The sequence below is a fragment of the Ascaphus truei genome, chromosome 15, assembly GCF_040206685.1.
Source record: "Ascaphus truei isolate aAscTru1 chromosome 15, aAscTru1.hap1, whole genome shotgun sequence".
NCBI lineage: Eukaryota > Metazoa > Chordata > Amphibia > Anura > Ascaphidae > Ascaphus > Ascaphus truei.
This window is the reverse complement of record NC_134497.1, coordinates 30,275,382-30,295,594: the sequence shown is the minus strand read 5'-3', so window position 1 is coordinate 30,295,594 and position 20,213 is coordinate 30,275,382. Positions and strand designations below refer to the sequence as shown.

Sequence of the window (20,213 nt, the reverse complement as noted above, 5' to 3'; positions counted from 1 at the left end):
GACGAGGCTTAGATATAATAAAGTATATTTATTCCTTTGGATAGGTGAACACACAATATAGTACAGTAATAGACAAGGTATAGCACTTACTTTGGGGGATGGGGAATGAGAAGTATGTTGCATAGCATTTCTCCAGCAATCAAGATGGTATAGAAGAACACAGGAAAAAGGGTTGACCATAGATTATATACCTTTTGTAACCCTATCCTTAACATTAAGTACAGGTGATTGGTCAGTAATTACCTGTAGCCACTCTCTAACGTGGGAACACATTTTGATACATGCCACCCTGCTAGTTGGCACATGCTCAGTTGGACTCTGGGGTCTCATTTCTGCAGCCCCACATTTGCATCAGGAATGCCAGCCAGTCTACTAAATGGAATTTCTGGCAGGATACCCTTTGTTGTGAGGGGTTAAATGGGACACTTATAGACTGCTCTGGTTTGAGTTATCTCCGCCCTCCTGTAAACAGTGTAGGTGATAAACTCCTTTGAACAGCACTTAAATTCTAGACATTGGGACGCTTTCCCTGACCATCTGCTGCCTTATGGCCAAGGGAATTTCCTCTGGATCCTGTCCATACCTTGGGACATAGTATTAAAGATAAAACACAAACATATTAAAATATCCGGTTCCGTTGGGTCTAGCGGGTCCAAACTTCCCAGTTCTCAATGCCGGAACTGGGACACCCTATGGTCCAATTTGCGACTTGCTACGACCTTCGGAACCAGAGTTACACAAATACACTTTAAACCGTTTCTCATTTTAATACAAAAATCTCCGCTGTAAATTAAATCACGGTTTTTCACTAAATCCCCGTTGAAAACAACGGGCTTCGCCGCCATAGACTTTCAATGGCAAACCGCCACCGTTGGCGGCTATGAGAATCCGCCGCCATAGACTTTCAACGGGGCAACGCCACCGTTGAAGTCAATGGGGTTTTTCCGCCATAGCCGGTCAATGGAGATTGGCCGCCATTGAAGTCTATGGGAAAAGTCCCGAACTTTCAAGGGGGTCCATACTCCGTCGGGTTGGTCCAAGAGGGTCAAGGATGGTTCTGCAGCGATGCCGGAGCAGTGACTACAGGTACCCCAAACCCTGGCCCTCTGGACCCTCCGGAACCGGAGATATGGATTCTTACTTTTCAGCTTTTCACACTTAGACGTTTTCTTGAGCTGTTTCTGCCGCCGCCATTGGAGCCTATGGCGCGACCCGCTCTTCTCGGTTCGACCCTTATTGGGGGTCCAGGATTCGGGGACCCGGTTGTGGTCGAGTGGGGGGAGGCCTAGGAACTAGGGGCAAAAAGAATTTTATTTCTAGGTGCTCTAGAACTGTTTATTCCCACGCCACTTAACGTTGAACTTGACTGCTAAGTGATCAAAGCTCTCTTTTAGAAATTGTATCCGCTTTGTGGTTTTGCGGTTTGGACGGCAGCCAACTCGTTCCTGGAAAGGGCCGTCGAGGAACCTCCATTGAAGTCAATGGGCCCATTGACTTACAATGGGAAACCGCCGCTCCTCCTCTCGGACGCCACCTGCTGGTCTTCACAGGAAACAGGACCAAAACAGCAAGATTCGCCATTAGAGTGCATTGAGCCCTAGTGGCGGCCTATGGGACCCTGCAAAATGGTGCCTGAAAAGGCGGGAAAATTACACAACGGGCTATAATCATTAAAGAACTATTAACCCTTGTACTCCCGGATGGATCCTAGTGTGTGTGTGATGCAGACACTGATATAACTATACAACATGGGAACAGGGGAATATACATTTTCATGTTATAACAAGGCTTAAATCACATTTCTGGACCTCAGCCCAGTTAACCCCTTGTCTCCCTGGTGAGGTCAGGGGATGGCCAAATGGGACGCAACCCCTTTAATACCGGGCCACCCCCTTTCTCCTTCTACAACCAGTTCTTTCAGAGGAGAAGATCAGGCACTTGGAGCAATTATAGCTCGGGACAATCCATACATATCAATGTTTACGCAGTCAAAAAACGGCAAGCGCACAGAAGGACGAGAAGATCCCAGAAACGGAAACGATTATCGAAGGAAAGAGAAAAAAAAAGAAATTTTAGATGGAGAAAAAAATAATGTTATTAACATTTCTGGAGTGGATCTAAGTTTTGACCAGCTCAATTTAATAAATAGAGGTCTCAATTTTGCCCCTGATGCAAATTTTTCATTGTTTGATACAATTATGACCTTCAAAATTTTACTAGAAAATTAACATTAAATTTTTTTTTTGCAAAAAAGATAGACATTACAAATGATCAGTCTTTAAACACCGCTCCAGGTAATGTAATAACTCCATTGGTTAACCATCAAGATACCTTATCTTCCTTTAAAGAAATAAGTGTTATTCATGATCTAGACAGTTTACTTGTGGAACAAGGTGATCTGTCTGATGATAATATTGATGTTGATTTGTCCTCTTTTCTGGATAATATCCATACAGGGTACAAAAAGAAGTCTTTATTTTGTCCCAACTTTGTGAAGGGCCCCCATTTGTGTACGTTTGAAAGATTGGTGGAAAGAGATTTAGATATTTTATCAAAAGGTGTTTCAATTGGAACACATACCACCAATCTTTCTCCATCTGAACGTAAACAGCCGAGTGATTTACAGAAAAATAAATCACTCATAATTAAAAACGCAGACAAAGGGGGTGCCACAATTATACAATCATCAAAGTCTTATGAAATGGAAGCTCTACGCCAACTTAATGACACCGTTTCATATTCTAGGTTACCGTGTAATCCTACAGTTTCATTTAGGAGAGAATTGGTTGAGTTGTTGGAATTGGGAAGAATTTTGCAAGTCATAGATAAAAATGAATATGAATTTTTGTTAACTCCATGTCCCATCGTGCCGATATTCCACCATCTCCCAAAGATCCACAAATCACTGGAGAACCCTCCGGGGCGTCCTATAATCTCCAGTATTGGATCTTTGGGAGATGGTCTTTCTCGGTACGTTGACTCAAAGTCTTATGAAATGGAAGCTCTACGCCAACTTAATGACACGTTTCATATTCTAGGTTACCGTGTAATCCTACAGTTTCATTTAGGAGAGAATTGGTTGAGTTGTTGGAATTGGGAAGAATTTTGCAAGTCATAGATAAAAATGAATATGAATTTTTGTTAACTCCATGTCCCATCGTGCCGATATTCCACCATCTCCCAAAGATCCACAAATCACTGGAGAACCCTCCGGGGTGTCCTATAATCTCCAGTATTGGATCTTTGGGAGATGGTCTTTCTCGGTACGTTGACTCGTTCCTGCAACCTCTGGTCAAGCTTCTACCCTCATATATTAGAGATACAGCAGACTTGATTAAATCACTTAAGGAAATCCAATGGTCTAAATCTTACCGCTGGGTAACAATGGATGTCTCATCTCTATACAGTATTATTGATCATGACCAAGGGATGGCTGCTGTGCAGTATTATTTACACAAATCAGATCTATCAGGAGCACAACAATTTTTTTTGTTAGACTATTAAATTTCTATTAAATCACAATTATTTTATGTTTGATAATCACTTTTTTCTTCAATCACGGGGTACTGCAATGGGGACTTCTTTTGCCCCATCTTATGCAAATTTATTTATGGGTTTTTGGGAGAGCACTCATATTTATGCTAGTAACAATATATTTAGGAACCACATAATCTTTTTCAAAAGGTATATCGATGACCTGATCCTGATATGGGACGGTAATATTGATATGTTAGGTACATTCATCGATATACTAAATACAAATCAATTCAATTTAAATTTCACATTTGATAGTCACTCTACAAGTATCAATTATTTAGATGTACATTTATATATTGATTTATCCTGTACCATCCAAATGGAGGTATTCAGGAAGATCAATTCACGAAACACTTTTTTGAGATTTGACAGCTGTCATCCTAGGCCATTGATAAAAGGTATACCAAAAAGTCAATTTTTGAGATTAAGGAGAATATGTTCCTCAGATGAGACATTCATCTATCATTCTAGGGGCTTGACACAGAGGTTCAGAGAGCGGGGATATGATGAATTGACTGTTAAAAATGCAATTGATAATGCTTTTCAATTAAATCGAGATAGTCTCATTGCTACTTGTGGAGACAAATCATTAAAAAGGAAATCAAAGGGAAATATAATTAAAAAGAATAACCCGACAAATGATTCTGGAACTCCATTCTTTATAACAAAATTTAGCAATCAGGCACAACAGGTAAAAAACACCATACGTAGACATTGGAATGTTTTAAAACTTGATAGTGAACTAATCCCATTTATAGAACAAGGTCCAAAAACAGTTTTCACTAAAGCTAAAACCCTGGCCAATTATCTTTCCCCCAGCCTTTTCTCGTCCTGTGACTCAGGAGTATCCCTGACTAAAACCAGAGTTTTTTTCAGATGTGGCAAATGTAAGATCTGTTGATATGCCTGCCCAGTTAAAAACATTAATGCTAAGAAAATGAAGAAACCATATGTGATCAGGTCTTTTATAAATTGTAACACACAGTTTGTGATCTATTATATCTGGTGCAAATGTTCTAAGGGATACATTGGAAGAACAATAAGACCACTGAGACAAAGAATAATGGAGCATGTTCAGTTTATTAGAATAAAAGACATACAACATCCGGTGTCAAGACACTTTGTAGAATATCCTCAAGGTGGTCTTACAAACTTTCAATTCTTGGCAATTGAGCACATTGAAATATTGAAACGAGGGGGGGACAGATTGAAAGTTCTGAATAAAAGAGAAATGTTCTGGATGTTCTCTATGAACACCACGGTCCCTTATGGAATTAATGTGGACTGGGAATTACAACATTTCTTGTAACAATGTGCAATTATTTCATGTGATTTAAGTATTAAGTTTATATCAAATGTATACATGTTTGCTCCTGTGATCGAACTGGGGTGTTGGATGAACAACAATGATAGTAATAATGAGCATTTAAAATATGGTTCCCTTTGATAGGAATATCCTAACTCTACTTTTAGATATCATTCATAGCTACATTTATTAAAGTAATATATGGGTATCATATTTTAAATATAGTGCATTATCATTATCTTTTCCTTGCAACAATGTCCTGTTAAGATACATTGTCTTATATATTTAGGCAATCATATGAAAAGCCTTTTATTCATTATTATGATCTTGAAAATATTAGTGCGGTTGATACCATTGAAGACCTTAGTTGTACATACCTTTTTGTGTATTGTGAGGGTATTCTTACAGCAATTATGTGTTTTTTATTTGCTTTCACTATAGTGTTGATAGTGTTTTTAACTTTTGAAATTATTATGTGAGTCATTGTCTCTTGAATTATAATGGTCTATATTAAGTAATCATGTATATGTAGCTTTGACCCAGTATGTTTTTTGTCTGAGTAATATACCCATGCTCTCTCTCCTCCGATTATATATTATACCCTGTAAAGCTGTTTAATTTTCCTCCTTTACGATTATCCGTCTTAGAAGGCAGTTGATTGGCCGGACGGGCCGTCGTGTCATAGTTGGGAGGTTACTTCACCTCCTACACATGTACACGGTGCAGCTCAGCTGGCGATGTTTTGGGCTTATGTGCTCCACGTCAGCAACGGGGAGTGACGCTTCGGATTGGTTCTAGCAATGCAGCGTCACAGATGAGGAGAGGGAATCATGGGTATTTAAATGTGCGATCGGTTGTTATACTTTCTCTTTGATAAAGCGTGGGTTGCCACGTGAAACGCGTCAGAATGATCTTTTTGCTGTTTTTAATGTGCCTACAATAAATTTTTGCACCTAGATCTTGGCAGTTTTTGGTCTTTAATTTTTCTTCAGCAGCAGCAGATGCACCGCCGTCCTTTCTATTTTATTTGATGTTCTTCCAGGCAGCTGCTATTGAGCAGCGTGCAGCCGTGAGAATGAATCTTATAATTTTGCCCACTGGAGAGGGAACCTCCTCAATAGGCTTTCCTAGTAAATATATCATCGGGTCCAAAGGGATTCTCAGCACCGTGGTTTCCTGCAGCATATTTTGGATATGTGTCCAAAATCGTTGTATTTTGGGGCAGAACCACCATATATTTGCCATATCTCCTCTCAGGCCACACCCTCACCAGCAGAGATCAGGTGTGCCTGGGAAGATCTGACTCAGCCTACTCGGGGTTAAGTACCAGTGAAATAGAATTTTATATATATTTTCTTTCGTGGTCGTGCAGATTGATGTTTTAGCTGCCGATTCCCAGATATCCTCCCAGTCTTCCCTATCTATTTCTATTCCGAGGTCTTCGGCCCATTTCAACATATAGTTATGATTTTGTGGGCTGGATGACGAGGTCAGTCCCGTGTATATCCTCGAGATCAGACCCTTCTGGTGCACCCCTATTGTGCATAGTCTTTCAAATTTTGTTAAATTCGGAAAGCTCTTGTTCTGCGATACTGACTGCAGAAAGTGTCTAATCTGTAGCAAGCCAAAGATTGGGATATCCCGTGCTTGGTATTTTGCTTGCACCTCTTGGAATGTCATTGGTTTGCCTCCGATCACCAGATCCTCTAATCTTACGATATTGAGCTCCCTTAGTTTCTTGAAGGAGTTTTTTATACACCCTGGAGGGAACTCGGGGTTATTATATATAGGAGTTAACAATTAGGGATTCGAATTGAGTGAGTATTTCTTTTTGGTTTTGGACCAGATCTCCCACGTACACCTCATCGATCCCAACGCAAACCTTCCGGTAGGTCCCTCACTCCCCGCCCCACCTCAGAGGGTCGAGGTCAGGGAGCGAGGGGACACAAAGACAGACTCCATCTGCAACCAGCTTGCGGATGAGGGGTCGTTATTCCATGACACCACTTGTTTTAACTGGGACGCTTGATAGTATTTGGTTATATCAGGTACCCCCATGCCCCCTCCCTCCTTTGGTGTCAGCATTACTGATCTTGCCACTCTTGGCCTTTTATTTTTCCATATAAATTGGAACACTCTATTTTGGATGTTTTTAAGTTCCGTCAACTGGACTTTTACCGGAATTGTTTGGAATAGGTACAGTAATCTTGGGACTACATTCATTTTTACTGTGGCTATCCGTCCTATCCAGGAGATCTGTAGATCGTTCCAACGCTGGAGGTCTTTTTTTATTTTTTCAAACAGCGAAGGGTAGTTACTCTTATAGAGTTCCCGGTATGATTTTGTTATTTTGATTCCAAAGTATTTGATATTATTAGCAGCCCATTTGTATTTAAATTTTGATTGTAATATTGCCATCCCTGTAGTTGGTAGGTTTAAGTTTAGTATTTCAGATTTATCGTTATTAATTTTGTACCCGGATATTTTGCCAAATTGGTTTAGTTGTAGCTGGAGATTGGGCAAGGATATCAATGGGTTTGCTATAGATAGTATAATGTCATCTGCAAAGAGGGATATCTTATAGTTCATCTCCCCTATCTTGATACCTTGGATATTTTGATCCTCTCTAATTGTGGATGCCAATGGCTCAATTGTTAATGCGAAGAGGAGTGGGGACAGGGGGCATCCTTGTCTGATGCCATTTTTGATTATAATAGGAGTCGAGTCCCCCCCTGGAAGCTTGACATAGGCAGTGGATGACCTATACAGGGCTCTAACGCCCTCTAGGTATGGTCCCGAGAATCCGAACTTTAACAATGTTTTATCTAAAAAGCCCACTTGATTCTATCAAACGCTTTTTCTGCGTCTAAGCTTAATAGAATAGCCTTTGTATCGGTCAGGTGTACGCAGTCCACTATATTTATAACTTTTCGGGTGTTATCAGAGGCCTGTCTGTTCTGAATAAAGCCCACCTGATCTATATGAATGAGTCTCGGGAGGATCGGAGACAACCTGTTCGCTAAAATTTTACTATATATTTTCAGGTCTGTATTCAACAGCGAAATGGGCCTATAGCTTCCACATTGGAGAGGGTCCCGCCCCTCCTTATGAATGATGGCTAAATTGGCCATGGACATCGAGGTCGGGACGGGCTCCCCCTCCAGAAAATAATTGAATGTCTCGAGAACATACGGGGAGAGCACTTCCTTAAATTTTTTGTAGTACAGGTTGGAAAAACCGTCCGGGCCTGGGGTTTTATTTGTTTTTAATGAGCTTATAGCCTCTATCAGTTCTTCTTTAGAAATGCTTTTGTTTAACATTTGGGATTCCTTCTCTGTTAGGCTCGGTAGTTTACAGTTATTTAAATACTCTGTTATTGCCTCGGACCCTGTACTACCCTCTTGATTGGGATGGAGATTATATAGTTTAGTGTAGAAATTTGAAAATTCCTTAGCTATCTCTTTTTCATTATACGTAGTTGGCCCTGCTTTTGTCCGGATTACTGGGATTTGGGAACTCTCAGACCTCTTAGTTTACTGGCCAACAACCTGTCTGCCTTATTCCCTTTATCATAATATCTTTGGTTTGTCCACCTCAATGCTCTCTCCACTTCGTGAATTTGGGTTTCATTAAGATCCATTCTGTTTTTTTTCAATCTTTTAAGAAGTTTCTTACACGGGGTATGTTGCCTTTCCAGTGAGGCTAGTTGGATGGATAATTCTTTGTATCTTTTAAGTTTCTCTTTTTCTTGTGAGATGCTATGGAGATCAATTCTCCTCTAATCGCTGCTTTATGTGCCTGCCACAGAATTGATGGGGATGACACAGAGCCTTTATTCAATTGGAAATATTCCCTCAGTTTTTGCTTAACAGTTCTCTCTATCTCTTTCGATTTTAATAGGGAGTCGTTCAGTTTCCACGTGTAACTGTTGTTTTTTCCGAATGGTAAAGAGAGCATTAACTGAATCTGAGCGTGGTCAAACCAAGATATAGACCCTATGTTTGACTGGGAGGATACCTGTAGAATATTTGTGGTACCCAAGAAACAATCAATCCTCGAGTTGGTCTGATGTGGGGCTGAATAGAATGTATAATCCCTTTGTCCCTGATGTTGGGCCCTCCAGATATCTGTTAGTGAAAACTCTTTGATTGTCTCTCTAAATTTTGTGGAGCTTACGCGGATTCGGCTAGACTGGTTTGTCCCTGTTATTGTGGTTTTGTCTATGTCTGGGTTGTAGACCACATTCATATCTCCTGCTATCAAGGAGGAGGTTAGTGTTTGTTGATCTAGCATCTCCAAACCCCCATTCAAGAATTCGGCCTGAGCTTCATTAGGGGCATAGATATTGAGAAGGGAAACTTTAACTCCCGACAGAGACCCTTTCACCAACAGATATCTGCCCCCTGGATCCGGGACAACCTCGTCCACTGCAAATGGCGTATTGTTTTTAAACAATATAGCTACTCCTCTTTTCTTTGTTTTAGAGGACGCAAAGTATGCTTGGGGATAGGTTTGCTTAAATGTGTTAGGAGGGGAGTTGGTGTTGAAGTGAGTTTCTTGAAGAAACACTATGTCCCCTTTTGACTTTTTAAACTCCTGGAGAGCTAATCTTCTTTTTTTGTTAGAGTTGAGGCCCTTTACATTTAGTGATATTATTTTTATGGCCGATGTATTAGCCATATCTCAGTTTCCTTGACCTTAATGGCTCAGCCAGCCACTTTCCCACTATGGTCAGCATTCTTCCTCTTGGGAAGCAATCTCCTATTCTTGCTCTATGCATCCACATCGCTCGGGGGGGGGGGGGGGGGGGGAGGCAGGGTAAGGGGGAGAAAGGGGAGAGAGAGAGAGGAGAGAAAAAGGGGGGGAGTGGGGGGATGGAGGGGGAGGGGAGGTAGGTAGGGGTACATAGCAGTAGTCTCCTATTATAGTAGCATTTGCCTAACATGATTTCCTTTCTACTTTCAGACCTGCATTTTGTAACAGTTCTGATATCTGTTAGGTGTAGAGCTGGAGTCACCCAGGGGAACTTAACCAGGAGTGTTGGGAAGGAGAGGGGGGTGGGAGGGAAGGGAAAAGAGGGGGGGGGGGGTGACAGGGGTTGGGGAATCATCTTATACCATATTTAACATCACGTATTTGTCTGTTGTGCCTCCTTAGGCTTCCGTATACATTTCGGCGATACACAAGTAGGCAATATATGAGCTTATATGGAGGGTGGGTGGGAGGGAGAGTGGGAGTGGGGGGGAGAAGGAGAGAGGGGGGAAGGGGAAAAGGGGAAGATAGCTTAATCTCACATGTTTGTTACACATTCATACTGTAGATTATCAAATACATTTCAATTGAGCATGAATAATCTATCGTATACATTTCAACTGAACAAGGGTAGGCTAAATGAGATCTTTTACGGGGGGGGGGGTGGGAAAGGGACAGGAGGTGGGGGGGAAGGGACTGGGAGGGAGGACAGAGGGGGGAGGGTGGATGGGGAATGTAAGGTAGCATCGTTTATTTGTTCCACATTCCTAAGTTCACCTATACATTTCCGTTGTGTAGGGTAAAACTGATCTTATACGGGTGGGGGGGGGGGGCATATATCTACAATATCTACAATCTACAATCCCTAAGGGGATGAATAGTCGTGGTCCATTGAGAACAGCTAGAATCAATCCCTTCCTTTAAATAGAGAATAGGGCTCCTATCTCCTATGAAACAGCGACCTCCTGTGGTCGTTTCTGGTAAATCTCTTCCTCATCATTTTTTTGTTTTTACCTCTACCATCAGTCTACTGATAGACTCCACTGGATCCCCTCGCCGCTCCGCTCACCCGACCCTCCTCTCCGCCGCCTCCAGGTAAGTTGGGAGGCCAGGCTGCCCTCAGCCTGGGGCTCCTCTCCCTTTGTGCTCGGGCGGAGGGAGGGCAGGGCCGGTGTAAAAGGGAGAAACATGTGAGGGGCGGGTGTTTGCGGTGTAGGTACACGCAGGGGAGAGGCAGGGAAGGGGGGGGGCGTAGGGAGCTCCGTGGTATGGCTTTGCAGGTAGGTACAGTCCCGGGGTGGGGGTCGCATCGGCTGGTGCAGCTCAGGAATAGGGGGACGGGGGGGTGGGGAGAGGGTTGGTTTCACTGTGAGAGAAGGGGGTATCTCAACTTTTCAGGGAACGTCGCAGCAGTCGCAGGAATTTGGGGGCTTCTTTCATATGTGTGATCGTGAAGAACTTTCCTTTAGCGTGGACGCTGAGCTTGAATGGAAATCCCCATCTATAGCGCACGTTGTGATCTTGCAGGTGTGTAGTTAGAGGCCTTAAGTCCTTTCGGCGGAGGATGGTCGTTCTTGACAGATCGCTGTAGATCTGGATCTGTTCTCCCTGGAATGAGATCTGGTTCAGCTCTCTGCTCTCTTTTGATTTTTCTCTTTTGAGCCATAAGAGTGAAAACGTGCGATCACGTTTCTGCGCCTTTTGGGGTCTTCCTGTCGGGGGCCCAGGGCCCTATGGGCTCTATCTAGCTCCATGTCCTCTTTCTTCATTTCTGGGGCCAGGAAGTGGAAGAGGTCTTGTAGGTAGGGTGTGAGGGCCTCTGCTGATATGGATTCAGGGATGTTTCTGAACCTCAGATTTTGACATCGATCTCGGTTTTCTTGGTCTTGAAGACTGTCTTTTAATAGTGCAATTTCTTGATTCGGTCTGTTAATTTCGTCCTCAGCCAAGGACTGGACCGCTTCAATCTCCTCCACCCTGCCCTCCAGAGACTCCGTTCTCTGAGTTAGTTCATTGAGGTCTAGTTTAAGCTTATCGATCGCGCTATTTAGGTCCTCATTAAAGCCTTTCCTCATTTTGGAAAACATCTTGTCCATATAATCCTCGAGGAAATCTTTTGTGATGAGGTGGCTTGCGCTGATATTCTCCTGCAGTGGCTGCTCGGGGCGGGAGCGCTCACCACGCTGGACCCGGCGCCATCTTGGCTCTCCTCATCCTGATCTGCCGCGCGCTTCGTGGGAGTAAAGTAAGTTGAAACGCTTTGCGTGGCGATTTCTTTCTGCTGTTTTGCCATCCTGGCTTGTAGCTAGTGCTGCCTGAGCGTTTCCCTGGTGTTTTTGGGTGGTTTTTGCTCGTTTTATCACCTTCTTAGTGGAGGGGTATCGGGAGCTCCGCTTTTAGGCTGGCATGTGCGATGACGTCACCGGAAGCCTCATACTTATATATTCTTAAAGGGTCATTTAGTTTAACCCTTTGGCCAAAGCGTCGTAAGCCTATGAGTCCCATCAAGGCAGACCCTGCTCACAGGTCCTAACACTACCAGATAAAATACTAATACACCTATACTAGGATTAAAATTCTCATTTACCTCTATTAGGAGGGAGAAGGACCAACATTGGATTCATATCCAGTAAAATGAAAGAGGCCTGCTTACTAGGGCAGTGGGGAGGGGTGAGCTTAATTTTAGAGATTAATTTTAATCCTAGTATAGGTGTATTAGTATTTTATCTGTTAGTGTTAGGACCTGTGAGCAGGGTCTGCCTTGATGTGCATTGAGGTGGTTCACCGGTTTACGACGCTTTGGCCCAAGGGTTAAACTAAATTACCCTTTTTCAAGAGAATATATAAGTATTTTACTGTGTATTTTTGTCATATTGGAAGTGGCATTGGGCTTTTTTGTTCTTTGTTTTATGCATCCACCACGCTCAGTAGCACTCCTTTTTGACACTTATATAGATATATATTTTTGTGGGGGCTCAGGGGTTCCCAAAATGAGCTTCTTGTGGTTCTTTGTGTTGTTTAACTTATTGTCAGCTGGTCTCAGCTGTTGGAGGTTAGTGGCCCCTCTCTTCCAGGTGTTAAGCTCACCCCTCCCCACTACCCTAGTAAGCAGGTCTCTTTCATTTTACTGGATATGGATCCAATATTGGTCCTTCTCCCTCCTAATAGAGGTAAATGAGAATTGTAATCCTAGTATATGTGTATTAGTATTTTATCTGGTAGTGTTAGGACTTGCGAACAGGTGTCTGCCTTGTCGTGGCTCGCAAGCTTACAACGCTTTGGCCAAAGGGTTAAACTAAATGACCCCTTTTCAAGAGAATATATAAGTATTTTACTGTGTATTTTTGTTATATTGGATGTAGTGTAGCCATGTGTAAAAATGGTGTACATATCTTTCTCATGCTGGCAGTAATCCTGGTAAGTAGGCAGGGTTGCCAGTAACCATCATGGCGGTTTGCCCTCAAACCCTGGTGAAGTGTCATATGTAACAAAGGAAGTGACAACATGCTTTGTGTCCACTGTTAGTGACACAAAGGTGGGTCTGTTTCTGGAGGCTATATAAGACACAGACTGCCTAAAGTTGGTGGTTCTTAGCAAGGTTCTGAATTAGTCTACAAGAGTGTCTGCAGCAGTTCAAGGCTGTCTGTTAGAGTCAAGTGCAAGCTAATTACACACCGTGTCCAGGGACCTGGCACAGGTGGTGGTCTCCCCTTAGGGGAGAGGTGGAGAACAACTTAATTAAGAAAGGAGGAACCTTCTGCATGGAGTACCTCAACTAAATAAGCGGCTAAGTGTCGGCCGCGATGAGGGGCAGTCTGCCAGAGGAGATGACATTAAAGATGCCTTGGTTCAAAAGATCCCTTCTGTGTGAGTGTGGAGTTATTCAGCAGAAGGATGCACCAAGAAGGTGTTCTCCATCAGATACTTCCCCCTGCTGCCGTAGGAATCCTGATGGGGTTGAGGCGCTGTACCGAATGTGAGTAGGACTCTACCTCAGATGCCTGTCATGGTGATATTCCCCATACCAACCCAGCGGGAGACTCAGGAGTCCTGTTACCAGCAGATGCACCACATCACACATCCATGTAATTGGGGGATTTTCTTACATATGGGTCAGGATCAGAAGGGCCCAGGGAAAACACTGTTACATTTTTGGAGGCACTGCTGAGAGACTGTATCAACAGGACAGGCTTTTGCTAGGCACACTAGGAAACAGGGATAGTGTATGCTGCCAGTCAGTGCTGTGGATGGGACGGGAGACTAGGGGTAGTCAGGAAGGTTGTGGCGACATCGCAAAGCACACCCTAGGGCCCTGAGAGGAGTAAAGTGGGTCTGGAGACAGGACTATAACTGTCCTAGTGACCGTGAGGCGGCTTGGCGTAGGATGCCTGAAGGGATAGCCTGGATAACTCGGGTCAGGAATTCTGGAGAGGATCTGCGCTAGAGGTAGCCAAGAGAGGTTGACGCCCTAGTACTGCATGGGAGAAGCCAGAGTACTCTAGTCAGTAACCAGAACACTTACCACAGAGCACATACTGGAGGAAGGTAGACACAGCATACACAGAGAGAGTGAGCCTAGCCTTAGGTAGTACACTTGAGTCAAACATACATTAGATACATGTAAGTGGTGCACTGGCATTCTTTATTGAATCGACGATGGCAGCTGCCCAGCAGAGAGGAGCACCATGTGCGATCGCAGAAATATACAAGTAAAGATGGCGACCGCAAGAGGTGAAGTTCCACGCGGTGCGGAGAATCAAAGATGGTGGCCAGCGCCTGAAGGAGAGAGCGCATATGGTGTGTCTACCACAGAGGAGTGAGTTGCCGAAGGGACTTTTGCAAGCATGTTATGGAGTGGCGCCAAGGCTGTGGCCGTGCCATTTTTGTCCTGCCTAGGATCCCGGGGTGCTACCCTGGAGGACAGTGTTGAGGACATTGTTGTTATGTGCGGAGTTGATGGAGAACCTGATTGCCAGATGGTGATCCCTAGACAAGTATCTACCTCAGTTGCTATAGTGAATGGCCGAGCAAACCAAGATGGCGGTTCCCGCTTCCCTGGGAGACCGCGTGGGCTGATTGAAGAGAATTCTGCAAATGCAAAGATTGCAAGAAGTTGGCCGGGATTTGCACCAAATAAAGAACCCCACCCTGCTGGGGTTAGTGGCGCGAAAGCTGTGGCCGCGCCCTCCTGGACTGTGACAGGCTCAGAGCCAAGCATGGGTCATCAAGTGAACCTGTGGGACCCTCCCTTAATATCCACCAGGGGGAGGGGTCCCTGCATCTGCCAATTACGGACCGAGTGGGCTGAGGGAGGAGCTGGATGTGCGCTTCCTACCCTTCAGTTGCGAGGAGCTGGTGAACAGGCAAGACCACTGTGTAAAGTGTCCCCTGTAACCAGTACCATAAAGACTGAGATGGACATTTCAGCACACCCCTACTCGTTGCCAGGAGGCTTCCTGGTAATAAAGGCGGGTGATACCGAGACATTGCGATGCCTCTGCATGCAGTGCCGATTGCCGGGCGGAGAAGCCAGTACCACGGCGAGATGCCCCCAATGTGGCATATATTATCTGTGGGCCGTGCAGCCCTTCGTGCCTGAGCAGACCGTGGAGGCGGGAGGAGAGACAGCCAAGCTGACGGCTGGAGCCTCACACAAAGTAAAGACAGAGAACACTGATCCCGGAGAATGGGGATCGTTGCTGATGATCGCAACAGAGCAGAAAGAAACTGGGGCCTGCAACCGCAGCAAGAACCCGGAACCTCGCTGTCGGTCCCCTGCAGAGGTACCACTACCCGTGTCGGAGTCCGCTTCATCAGATGAGGAGCAAGCAAGTCCGAAATCGGTGGTGATGTGCCTACCGGCGGACCACTACAGCGGTGCTGAAAAAGAGCCAGCACTTACCTGCGAAGTGGCGGAGCAGAATCCCGAGAATCCGCAAGCACCTGCGCTGATGCGACCGGAGCGGATGAGTTCTGCGGCCGCGGTGACTCTCAGCGTGGAAGTAGAGACGGATCCCATCACGAGCCGACGGAGCGGTAAGACACCTCCTTACCCTCCACAGGCGCCGATGGTGGCGACGGCGAAGGAAGGCCCAGCCAAGGCCTGAGCGGAGCGACGAGAAGAACCATCACTTCCGGCGGCGGATGTCATTGTGGAGGAAGAGGTTCCGGTGGGGATCCCAACCCAAGATGGTGGTGCCTCGTCCCGCGAGATAGATGACATCACTTCCGGCGGACATAGCAGAACCGGTTGGAAGATGGCCGCGCCCTCGCGACCGCAGTGCTGTACAAGATTGGCTGGAGCAGAGAAGACCAAAAGCTGGCAGGTCATGCGGAAGCCTGGGAACCAGGAGACAGGAGAGAAGGAACTGCAACCCGCTGGTACCGGTCAAGGTATTGTGAAGTTGCGGATTGTAATGCCGCATCGGCAACACAAGGCCCCTTTTGTTCTGCCCTCGCCCATAGCCCAAACTTCTGCCCCTGTCACCTCCTCATCCGGTTCCCTATCGAGCCATGGGTTGTCTGGGGAGTCCCGGGATACCTCCGAGGAATGGACTGGGTCAAATCTGGACTGGGGGGCTTGTTTCCCTTCCGATGAGGGATCGAGGAGGGAGATGATTGCCTCTGGGGTGTCGTCCACATCAAATTCTGTTGATTGCAATGCTAATGCAAAATGTAGGCCTAAACGCCTTGGGTCCAACTCTAGGTCCACAGGGACATCGGGAGTGTCTTCTGGGGGGGAGCTGGAGAAAAGTGATATGCCCATTACAGTAACAGAGCAGGCAGTGGAGAAAGAGACCAGATGGTGGGCTCCTATGTTTGAGGGGTATGAGGCCTGGTTGGACCATATGCGGTTCATATTAATAAGAAATGACATAGTGGACCACTGGTGGGATGAGGGCGAATACTCAGATGAGGAGCGCCTAGAAGAGCTAAGAAAATGGTGGTACAACATACAGAAGGGCTTAGTTACTCCCCGAGGGTCGTCCATACTCGTTGATGTGGTTGCGTCTGAGGAACCATTATCGTGGGTAATGCCAGGCATCGCAGGTAACAAGAAACTCATCCGTATAAGCAGAGCTGAGAGAGCAATAGTTGCTAGGTATAAGAGAACGCATGATCTGGAGTATCCATATGTGCCCGAGCCCCTCATGCAAGAGATTGAGGATAACAGGGATACGTGATTGAGAGAGACAGTGGAGGATTACATCATGTCCAAATCGGGTGGGCATGCTCCATTCAAGGTGGAAGAAAAGATATCTTATCTTATGAGGGTATGGAGTTTTGGGCGCAACATCTTCATGCATAAGATGGAGTATAGGCCAGAAAATGGGCCGCCTAGATCATACAGCATTATAGTGAAGGATGCCAATGGGAGGAAGGTGCAGAAACCAGACCATAGGCACTACTATTAACTAGATTCTCCTTAGGAGCAGTGCAGTCTTGCAGGTCAGGATGTAGCTGTTATGCGATTATGTGTCTGATAAACCATGCGTGTGTTGTAATAATGTATTTCTATGCTAATATATTGTTATGTGTTGCAGTGCTACCTGAAGGAAGGTTCCGCAAATTTAGATCCCAGCCGGGGACGTTGGGTTCCACCAGGGGGAGATTGTAGCCATGTGTAAAAATGGTGTACATATCTTTCTCATGCTGGCAGTAATCCTGGTAAGTAGGCAGGGTTGCCAGTAACCATCATGGAGGTTTGCCCTCAAACCCTGGTGAAGTGTCATATGTAACAAAGGAAGTGACAACATGCTTTGTGTCCACTGTTAGTGACACAAAGGTGGGTCTGTTTCTGGAGGCTATATAAGACACAGACTGCCTATAGTTGGTGGTTCTTAGCAAGGTTCTGAAGTAGTCTACAAGAGTGTCTGCAGCAGTTCAAGGCTGTCTGTCAGAGTCTAGTGCAAGCTAATTACACACTGTGTCCAGGGACCTGGCACAGGTGGTGGTCTCCCCCTAGGGAAGAGGTGGAGAACAACTTAATTAAGAAAGGAGGAACCTTCTGCATGGAGTACCTCAATGAAATGAGCGGCTAAGTGTCGGCCACGATGAGGGGCAGTCTGCCAGAGGAGATGACATTAAAGATGCCCTGGTTCGGATATATTCTTTGTGAGGACTCCATCTGCAGGAAGGAGACGGGCTGCAGACCAGAGGGATTTATTTATTTCCCTCTCTCTCTCTCTACACCCAGCATCCATTAGTGTGGACAACAAGCCCGTGCAGAAGACCTGCAGCAGTTTGCAATCCCACTTAGTATCTGGCTGTTGTTATTTTTTTGGAGGGGGGTTGCGGAGATCTAAAAGCACAAAAACAAACCACCATGCCCAAGAGAAAGGTCAATGCTGCTGATGTCGCCGATATCAAGGATGAGCCCAAGAGGAGATCGGCACGGTTGTCGGCTAAACCAACCCCAAAGGCCGAACCAAAGCCTAAAAAGGAAAAAGCAGTGGTAGTAGTAAAGGCCAAGTCCGAGGACAAAAAGGTCCCGGCAAAAGGAAAGAAATGAGCAAAAGGCAAACAGACCGAGGAAGCTAAAAAAGAGGAAACCAATGAGGACCTGCCATCTGAAAACGGAGAAACGAAATGTGATGAGGCCCCAACTTCTGATGGTGGAGACAAGGAATCAAAGTCTGAATAACCTACATCTTGTACCAAGTCTTTTATCAGTGGTTCCTGTACCTCCCTTGTACAATTCAGAGGAATATTTTTATCAGCTATTTTGTAAATGCAAGTTTTTTAGTAGTTTAATTCTAGACAACCCGTTTTTAAAATAGGAGGGAATCCCACCGTGTCCCATTATAAACGTTTTCTTTTCTTTTGTGTTTACACACATTTGGATAATGTATGTCTTTTTACGTTTGCTTCCTTTTATTTTTTTATTAAAAAGGATGGAAATCGTGTACCATAGTCGGCTGTCTAAGAATATGAAATGCATTAATAACTGTGGTAGGTTGAAGTCTTGAGCAGACTTTTAATTCCATAGCCTGTGACCAAGACAGTGGTTTTTAGATTCACCCCTTGTGACAGCTCGCCATTGCTCTTAATGCAGGCATCTGACATCAATGGGGTTGATGACAAAAGCTGGTATTCAGAATGTCACATTTTAAAATGTCTTAACATTTTAATTGTTCTCTGTACCCATATATTGTCTTGCGTACAATTTGCATCTTAATAAAACTCCCCTGGTGATGGATTTCCCTCTAAGAATTGTGTACTATCTGTGAAGATGTTATCAACTTTTTTTTTTTTTTTCGGTAGTGGTATTTTATTTTCAGTAACTTTGTAAAAGTGCTGTGAATCTTTTTGGGAAAATTCCTTGAGTGTGTAGTGAGTGTGATGTGCATTACTGAGAAGTGGCGCTTTTTTCTGCTCGGCAGAACAGAGATGAGACAATTTTGTATCGAAGGTGCTGGTACGACGCGAGTGCAAGATCATTTTCTGAGGCAACTTTGTCGTTTTGAACTTCACGCTGAGAAAGTCGCTAGAATAATGGATTCCAAGGATTTCAACTACATGTTTTTATTTTTCCTAGATTTATACTCTACTAGAGTTTAAAAGAGAAAAAATGTACAGATTGTTCATAGTGTCTGTGTTACTGATCACCAAGCAAACCAATAAAACCTGGTTTAAAAAAAAAAAAAAAAAAAGATGCCCTGGTTCAAAAGATCCCTTCTGTGTGAGTGTGGAGTTATTCAGCAGAAGGATGCACCAAGAAGGAGTTCTCCATCAGATACTTCCCCCTGCTGCCGTAGGGATCCTGATGGGGTGGAGGCGCTGTACCGAATGTGAGTAGGACTCAGAACACTACCTCAGACGCCTGTCATGGTGATATTCCCCATACCAACCCAGCGGGAGACTCAGGAGTCCTGTTACCAGCAGGTGCACCACATCACACAACCATGTAATTTGGGGATTTTCTTACATATGGGTCAGGATCAGAAGGGCCAAGGGAAAACACCGCTACAGTAGCATTGGGCTTTTCTGTCCTCTCTAAGTATGACAAATGTAATAAGATGTTTATTAGCACAAGTGTAATTAAATATGACTTCTGTGTACTGCAGGTGCAGATAAAAACCATTCCAGTTCATGTTATTAAAAACACCGGGAGCAGGGATGAAATAATGTGTTTTTATTCTTTGCTCCCAATATATTATCTCTAACTGTGCATGCTATGTCTTATATATAATGTATACCCTGTTCACTTATGTATCTGTATTTGTAACCATGTATTGTTTGTCATCTTAACTTTATGCCCAGGAAATACTTGAAAACGAGTGGTAACTCAATGTATTACTTTCTGGTCATTTTTTTTATAAATAAATAAATACATCTGTGTTAGAATAATGAGGAACATGAAGGGGGGAAAGGAGAAGATTACTAACAATTCTAGTATATAGATAATTTAATCCTAGGGAACCCCCTGCTTCCCCAAATATTTACCCCGGAAGGGGGTGCTAGTAGCAGCTCAGGCTGGGCTAGTTGAGGTTATCAAAATAGTGGCTTAAATGTCCCACGGGCCAATAGGAAGCTGTGACATCATGCCTTGCGACTTCCTATTGGCTCATGTGACGCAGGACATTTAAACTGCAAAGAGATAGCAGCCTACCCCTCT

At 44.5% G+C, this 20,213-nt stretch overlaps 1 protein-coding gene and 1 pseudogene across 1 annotated transcript in view; one reads left to right on the top strand and one right to left on the bottom strand.

The window, feature by feature from the left end:
- LOC142466748 (uncharacterized) overlaps nucleotides 1-20,213 on the bottom strand; it is a 259,636-nt gene that overhangs the window by 197,705 nt on the left and 41,718 nt on the right. The gene's annotated exons all lie outside the window — the stretch shown is intronic.
- Nucleotides 17,701-18,808, top strand: LOC142466760 (non-histone chromosomal protein HMG-14 pseudogene; annotated as a pseudogene).